Consider the following 9,469-nt stretch of genomic DNA (forward strand, 5'->3'; position numbering starts at 1 on the left):
CTTATCTACAACTCACGAACTATCCAATCTCTTATCTACAACTCACGAACTATTCAATCCCTTATTTACGATTATCTTACTTCCCCCACCTCCTAAACCCTCGGGGCCTCATCGTACCTCTGGCAACGCCTTCGCTTCGACGATGTAGCCAAGTGAACATCGTCACCCGGGCCTGAGTCTTATCGTTCGTCGCTCCGTCAACAATTATCGATTTCTCTCTATCTCTCTCTCTCTCCTCTTTCTTTCTCTCTTTCTTTCTTTCTTTGTCTCTCTTTCTCTTTCTTTCATCTTCTCTGTCTCTTTGTTTCTCTCTCTCTCTTTCTCTCGTTCTTCCCTTCTTTATATTTCTCTTTCTTTCTCTCTTTCCCCTTCTCTGCCTCTCTCTGTCTCTCTCTCTCGCTCATTTTTCCCCTTCTCTGCTTCTCTCTTTCTTTCTATCTCGGTCTTACTTTCCCCTTCTCGGTTTGTCTGTCTCTTTCTCTCTCTCTTTCACTTCTCTGCCTCTCTCTTTCTCTCTTTCTTTCTATCTCGGTCTAACTTTCCCCTTCTCTGTCTCTCTCTCTCTCTTTCTCTTTCTCTTATCTCTCTCCCTCTTTCTCTCTCTCTTTCGCTTCTCTGCCTCTCTATTTCTCTCTTTTTTTCTATCTCGGTCTCACTTTCCCTTTCTCTGTCTCTCTCTCTCTCTCCTTCTCTGTCTCTCTCTCTCTTTCTCTTTCTCTGTCTCTCTCTCCCCTTCTCTGTCTCTTTCCCCTTCTCTGTCTCTCTCTCCTTCTCTGTCTCTCTCTCCCCTTCTCTGTCTCTTTCCCCTTCTCTGTCTCTCTCTCTCTCCTTCTCTGTCTCTCTCTCCCCTTCTCTGTCTCTTTCCCCTTCTCTGCCTCTCTCTCTCTTCTTCTCTGTCTCTCTCTCCCCTTCTCTGTCTCTCTCTCCCCTTCTCTGTCTCTTTCTCTCTCTCTATCCTTTTCGCTCTTTTTCTCTTTCTCTCTCTTCCTCCCCCTTTATTTCCGCACGATCTAGATTTGTTTTTATTGTAATTTGGCGGGAAAATTAAAAATCTGGCGGATAGCCTTTCTCCTAACTTTTTTTTTTTTTTTTTTTTCTTCATGTGTAATCTAGCTATCACCAAACGGTTTTACTCCTATTTGTATTTTTCATATTAGACATAGATTAATCACGTGAAAATTTCTCATGAAAAGTTGGTAAGCTTATTTCACTGCGGAAATGAAATACAAAACAAAGGGAAGTATTTGTTCCATGAACTGTTAAAAAAAAAAAAAAAAAAAAAAAAAAAAAAAAATCGGGAATCATTCCTGTTAGTTTCTATGCGGGGGCGGGGGGGGGGGGCTGTATGGTTGCGATATTTTTATTTTTTTATGTGCGTAATAATCTTTTTAATGAAGTATTTTGCATGGTGAGTATTTTTGGGAATATTAGAGCTGTGAGTGGTGATTTACATATATAACTACAGGATTCTCGGTCTTTAGAAAGTGAAAGAAAAAAGAAAAAAAGAAAAGACATTGATCATACTTAGTAACATTTAGTGTGTGTTATATATAGTTGTTTTTTTATGAAGCGAATGCAGTAATTTGCATATCAGTGTAGATGCATCTTGTATGATTGATAAAAACACAACTTATATATGACGTAAATAAGAGTTTTTATCTTGCTATAAGTATGTTATTGTTTAATTTCAGTAATGATGAACTGTAATTGGCGGTTATTTAATATATATGTTGAGCAAAAGATTAATATTCCGTCTTGTTAATATGTGTAGCTTTTTTACGCTCCAATCTAGCGGGTTTTCGAGGTCTATCAAGCGGAAATTGTATTTCGTAATTGGCAACACTGCTCTTCTTCTTCTTCTTCTCTCTCTCTCTCTCCCTCTCTCTTTTTTTTCTCTCTCTCCCCTCACTTTCTCTCTCTTTCCCCCTTCTATTCCTTTCTTCCTCCCTCCTTTAATTTAACTCAATCCTTGGCAATTTCTCTCTTTCTCATTCTCTCTCTCGCTTTATTTCTCTTTCTCTCTCTGTCTCTGTCTATCTGTCGGTCTGTGTCTCTCTCTCTTTCTTTTATTTCGCTCTCTCCCACAGTTCTGTCTGTATCTCTCTCTCTCTCTCATTCATCTTTCTGTCTGCCTCCCTCTCCCCCCACCCCCTAAACCCCCACCACCCCACCCCCAAACCCACACCCCACCCCACCTCCACCCCCTCCCCCCTCCCCCTCTACCTCCACCTCCCCCCTCGACCTCTCACCTCCACCCCCACCCTACCCACCTCCACCCTCACCTCCACCCCCCCTCCCATACCCACCTCCACCCTCACCCTCACCCCCTTCCTCATCCCCCCTCCACCTCCACCTCACCCTTCACCCTCACCCCACCCCCCTCCCCCTCCACCCCTACCTCCACCCCCCCTCCAGCCCACCCCACCACCTCTCACCCCCAACCTCCACTCCACACCCTCTCACCACCCACCCCCCCAACCCCACCTCACCCCCTCCCCCTCCCCCCTCGACCTCCACCTTCTCCACCTCCACCTCCCCCTCCACCTCCGTCGTCGCCACCTGGTCATCGCGCCGCCCGCCCCGCCCCGCCGGGAACAACTCATCATCCAAAATGTGTCGATAAAACTTTATTGCCGCGGGCGAATCAAGGGAAATCCGACGACGGGCGGCCGGGGGGGGGGGGGGAGCAGAGCAGCAGCAGCGGGAGCGGCCGTCGCGGGAGATTAAGCAAAATATCTTGATATCGAGGGTAATAAAAAAAGTAAGAGAGAGAGAGAGAGAGAGAGACGAATATATAAAGCCCGGAGGAACGAAATGAAGCAATAAAACCTGGCTGTGGATTTCATTCATGTCGGCTGTGAGATGGGGAGTTGATCTCTCTCTCTCTCTCTCTGTCTCTGTCTCTCTATTTGTCTGTCTATCTGTTTATCTCTCTATCTCTCTCTCTTTCTGTCTGTCTGTTTATCTCTCTATTTCTCACTCACTCACTTTCTCTCTCTATCTCTCTCTCTCACTGTCTAACTGTTTATCTCTCTATCTCTATCTCTTGCTCTCTCTCTCTCTCTGTGTGTCTCTATATCTCTCTCTCTCTTTTTCTGTCTATCTGTTTATCTCTCTATCTCTAACTCTCTCTCTCTCTGTCTATTTGTTTATCTCTCTATCTCTATCTCTTGCTCTCTCTCGTTCTCTCTCTCACTCTTTCTCTCTCTCTCTCTCCCCCCCCTCTCTCTCTGTCTCTGTCTCTCTCTCTCTCTCTACCAGTTCAAGGAGGAGTGGGTCTTACTAGTATGCGAAATCTAATGTGTGAATTCTACTATGACCTCACCTCACCTCTTGTGTCTTCCACCTGTGGTTTACCACTAACCGTAACTCGCCTAACCTAGCGGTTTACCACTCACTAACCGTAACTCGCCTAACCTAGCGGTTTACCACTCACTAACCGTAACTCGCCTAACCTAGCGGTTTACCACTCACTAACCGTAACTCACCTAACCTAGCGGTTTACCACTCACAAACCGTAACTCACCTAACCTAGCGGTTTACCACTCACTAACCGTAACTCACCTAACCTAGCGGTTTACCACTCACAAACCGTAACTCACCTAACCTAGCGGTTTACCACTCACTAACCGTAACTCACCTAACCTAGCGGTTTACCACTCACTAACCGTAACTCACCTAACCTAGCGGTTTTTTTTTACCACTCACAAACTGTAACTCACCTAACTAGCGTTTTACCCACTCACTAACCGTAACCTCACCTAACCTAGGGTTTACCACTCATAACCATTCACCACACATAAGTATCGGTTTTTTTTTTTTTTTTTTTTTTTTTTTTTTAACCACTCACTAACCGTTAACTCACTCCTAATTACTCCCACCTCCTAACCTAGCGGTTTACCACTCACAAACCGTAACTCACCTAACCTAGCGGTTTACCACTCACTAACCGTAACTCACCTAACCTAGCGGTTTACCACTCACTTTAACTCACCTAACCTAGCGGTTTAGCACTCACTTTAACTCACCTAACCTAGCGGTTTACCACTCACTAACCGTAACTCACCTAACCTAGTGGTTTACCACTCACTAACCGTAACTCACCTTACCTAGCGGTTTACCACTCACTAACCGTAACTCGCCTAACCTAGCAGTTTACCACTCACTAACCGTAACTCACTTAACCGAGCGGTTTACCACTCACTAACCGTAACTCACCTAACCTAGCGTTTTACCACTCACTAACCGTAACTCACCTAACTAGCGGTTTACCACTCACTAACCGTAACTCACCTAACCTCCCACCCCCCTTAGCGTTTTACCACTCACTAACCGTAACTCACCTAACCTAGCGTTTTACCACTCCCTAACCGTAAACTCTAACTAGCGTTTTACACTCACTAACCGTAACTCACCTAACTAGCGTTTTACCACTCACTATCCGTAACTCACCTAACCTAGCGGTTTACCACTCACTAACCGTAACTCACCTAACCTAGCGTTTTACCACTCACTAACCGTAACTCACCTAACTAGCGATTTGCACTCACTTTAACTCACCTAACTACCGGTTTTCCACTTCACTACCGTAAACTCAACCTAACTAGCGGTTTACCATCACTAACCGTTAACTCACCTAACCTAGCGGTTTTACCACTCACTACCGTAACTCACCTAACCTAACCTCGCGTTTTACACTCACTACTACCGTAAACTCACCTAACCTAGCGTTTCGCACTCCACTAACCGTAACTCACCTAACCTAGCGGTTTACCACTCACTACCGTAACTACCTAAACCTAGCGTTACCACTCACTAACCGTAACTCACTAACCTAGCGTTTTACCACTCACTAACCGTAACTCACCTAACTAGCGTTTTACCACTCACTAACCGTAACTCACTAACCTAGCGTTACCACTCACTAAACGTAACACTCATAACCGTAACTCACCTAACCTAGCGTTTTACCACTCACTAAACCGAACTCACCTAACCTAGCGTTTTACCACTCACTAACCGTAACTCACTAACCTAAACCCCCCCCCACGCCCCCCCCCCCCACCCACCTTAGCGCGGTTACCACTCACTCTCTAACGTAAATCGCCTCACTAACCTAGCGGTTTACCACTCACTAAACCGTATCCTCACTAACCTATCGGTATACACTCCACTAACCGTTTTAACTCCCCTATCCTAGCGTTTTACCACTCCCTACCCGTAACTCACCTAACCTAGCGGTTTACCACTCACTAACCGTAACTAAATCACTCACCTAACTAGCGGTTTACACTCACTAACGTAAATCAACCTAACCTAGCGGTTTCCACTACACTAACAGTAACTGGATACCCTAGGGTTTTTACCATCACTAACCGTAACTCACCTAACCTAGCGTTTTACCACTACCGTAACTCACCTAACTAGCGGTTGTTTTTTACCACTCACTAACGTAACTCCTAACCTAGCGGTTTTCCACTCACTAAACGTAACTCACCCTAACTGCGTTTACCACTCACTAACCGTACTCACCTAACTAGCGTTTTACCACTCACGAACGTAACTCACCTAACCTAGCGGTTACACTCATACCGTAACTCACCTAACCTAGCGTTTACCACCATAACCGTAACCTAACCTAGGTTTACCACATATAAAATCACTAACAGTAACTCACCTAACCTAGCGGTTTACCACTCACTAACGTAAACTCACTTCCCCTAACCTAGCGTTACCATCACTAACCGTAACTCACCTAACTAGCGGTTTACCACTCACTAACGTAACTCACTAACCTAGCGGTTTACCACTCACACCTAACCGTAAACTCACCTAACCCTATCTAGCGGTTTACCACTCATCTAACCGCGGTAACTCACTAACCTAGCGGTTTACCAGATTCACTAACCCGTAATCTCACCTAAACCTAGCGTTTTACCACTCATAACCGGTAACTTCGCCACCGTAACCTAGCGGTTTAACCACTCACTAACCGTAACTCACCTAACCTAGCGGTTTTGGGCCAACATCACTAAACCCGTAACTTCCAAACCTAACCCTAGCGTTTACCACTCACAAACCGTACAACTCACCTAACCTAGCGCTTTTTTACCACTCACTACACCCGTAAACTCACTTAAACTAGCGTTTTTACCCACTCAAAACCGTAATCACATTAAACCTAGCGTTTTACCACTCCATCACCGTTACCTCCACCTAACCTAGGTTATTCCACCCCTAACCGATCACTCACCATCAACCTAGCGGGTTCCCACCTCACTAACCGTAACTCACCTAACCTAGCGGATTTACCACTCACTAACCGTTTAAACCTGGGCTAAACCTAACTAGCGGTTTTTACCATCTCAATAAACCGTTCAAACTCACGCCTAACCTATGCGGTTTACCACTCACTAACCGTAAACTCACCTAACCTAGCGGTTTACCAACTCATAACCGTAACTCGGCCTACCCTAGCGACTTTACACTCACAAACCCCGTAAATCACCTAATCCCTAGCGGTTTTACCACCTCACTCACTAACCGAACTTAACTCCCCTAACTAGCGGTTTTACCACTCACTAACCTAACTCATCCTAACCTAGCGTTATACACTCACTAACCGCTAACTACCTAACCTAAGTCGGTTTACCACTCACTAAACCGTAAACTCACCTAACCTAGCGGTTTACCACCACTCACTACCGTAACTCACCTAACCTAGCGGTTTTACCACTCACCTAACCGCGGTTTTAAACGTTAACTCACCTAACTAGCGGATTGTACACACACTAACCGTAAAAAACAAAAACTCACCTAACCTAGCGGTTTACCACTCACTCCTAAAAACCGTAAAAATGCTCACCTAACCTAGCGCGTTTAGCACTCATACTACCGTTAACCTCACCCCCGGGTAACCTTAGCGGTTTTACCACTCACTAACCGTAACCTCACCTAACTAGAGGTTATACCACTCACTAACCGTGTAAAACTCACTAAAACCCTAAGCGGTTAACATCACCGTTAACACACCCTATCTACTCGCGCTTTTTACCATCATTAAACCGTACCTCACCTTAACTAGCGGTCTTACCACTCCACAAACCCGTTAACTCACCCTAACCTAGCGGTTTTTACCACTCACTAACGTAACTCACCTATACCTAACATCGCGTTTTACACAACTCACTAACCGTAAATCACCTAACCTAGCGAATTACCACTCCACTAAACGTAACTCACCTAACCTAGCGGTTTTCACTCATAACCGTAACTCATACTAACCTAGCGTTTTACCACTCACTAACGTAACTACCTAACTAGAGTTTTTCCACTCACTAACCCGTAACTCACCTAACTAGCGTTGACACTCACTAACGTAACTCCACCGTAACTAGCGTTTTACCACCACTAACCGTAATCACCTAACCTTCCGTTTTCCACGCACTTAACCGTTAACTACCTAACTAGCGGTTACCACTCACTACCGGACTCACCTAACCTAGCGGATTACCACTCACCGTAACTAGCCTACCCTAGCGGTTTTCACTCATTAACGAATACCTAACCTAGGGATTACATAACTAACCGTAACTCACTAACCTTGCGGTATACACTCACCTAACGTAACTCACATAACACCATAGCGTTTTACACTCCACTAACGTAACTCACCTAACCTAGCTCGGTTTACCACTCAATACCGTAACTCACCTAACATAGCGGTTTCTCCACTCACTAACCGTAACGCTACCTAAACTAGCGCGATGTACCACTCACTAACCGTACTCAACCTAACTAGCGTTTTACCACTCATAACCGTAACTCACCTAACTAGGGTTTACCACTCATAAGTAAAAGACAAACTAGCGGTTTTACACTCACTAACCGTAACTCACCTAACCTACGTTGTTTACCACTCATAACCGCATTAACTCACCTACCCTCGCTGTAACCACTCACTAACGTAACTCACCTAACCTAGCGGATTACCATCTCACGTAACTGCCTAACCTAGGTTTTACACTCACTAACGTAACTCACCTAACAGGTTTACCATACTACCACTATGTTACTAACGATACGGTTACCTACATCATACGCGGTTACATACGTAACCACCTGTTCTCAACTATCCTACTAGTTATCCAACGTACTCATACTGCGTTACTCACTAACCTACCAGGTTACCTCACTACGTCACAGGTTTACATCTACCAACCTAGTTTACTAAACCTACTACGTTCATATATAATCACTACCTAGCGTACATACAACAAGTTAACATACTACTCGTTCACTCACTACTAATCCTACTGCGTTCTCACTACGTACTACCTACGTTTTACCTAACTAACTCTAACTAGCGTTTACCACTCATAACCTAACCACCTACGTTACATACTAACCGTAACACCAACCTAGCGGTTTACCACATAACCGAACCACTAACTAGCAGTTACCATCTACCAACTCACTAACCAGCGTTTACCTCACTAACCGTAACTCACTAACTACCGTTAACCACTACATTTTAACCACCTAACCTACTTACCTCGTACCAACTCACCTAACCTAGCGTTACCACTCACTAACGTAACTCACCTAACCTAGCGTTTACCTCACTAACCGTAACTCACCTAACCTAGCGTTTCCACTCACTAACTTAATCACCTAACCTAGCGGTTTCATCCTACGCACAATACGTTTACACTCTACACTACAACCTAGCGTTTTCCACTCACTAACCTAACTCACCTAACCTAGCGGTTTACCACCACTAACCGAACCCTAACCTAGCGATTACACTCACTAACCGTAACTCACCTACGGTTTTACCATCACTAACCGTAACTCACCTAACCTAGCGGTTTACACTCATAACCGTAACTCACCTAACCTAGCGGTTTACCACTCACTAACCGTAACTCACCTAACCTAGCGTTTTACCACTCCCTAACCGTAACTCACCAACCTAGCGTTTACCACTCCTAACCGTAACCACCTAACCTAGGTTTACCTACCTAACTATAACCACTAACTCAACCAACCACGTTTCACTCACTAACGACTCACCTAACCTACGGTTTACCACTCACTAACCGTAACTAACCTAACCTAGCGGTATACCTCTCACTAACCGTAACTCACCAACCTAGCGGTTTACCACTCACTAACCGTACTCACTAACCTAGCGTTTACCACTCACTAACCGTAACTCACCTAACCTAGCGGTTTACCACTCACTAACCGACTACTCACTTAACCATCGTACCTACCACTAACCGTACTAACCTACTAACCCGTTTTACCACCACCAACTACTACCGTTTTACTCACTAACCGTAACTCACCTAACCTAGCGGTTTACCACCAACCGTAACTCCAACCTAGCGTTTACCACTCCTAACCGTAACCTCACTACCTAACGTGTTTTACCACCTAACACTAACCCTAACCTAGGTTACCA

This window comes from Penaeus japonicus, unplaced genomic scaffold, assembly GCF_977035675.1.
Source record: "Penaeus japonicus unplaced genomic scaffold, GWHDUDI00000001_assembly GWHDUDI00000040, whole genome shotgun sequence".
NCBI classification, from domain to species: Eukaryota; Metazoa; Arthropoda; class Malacostraca; order Decapoda; family Penaeidae; genus Penaeus; species Penaeus japonicus.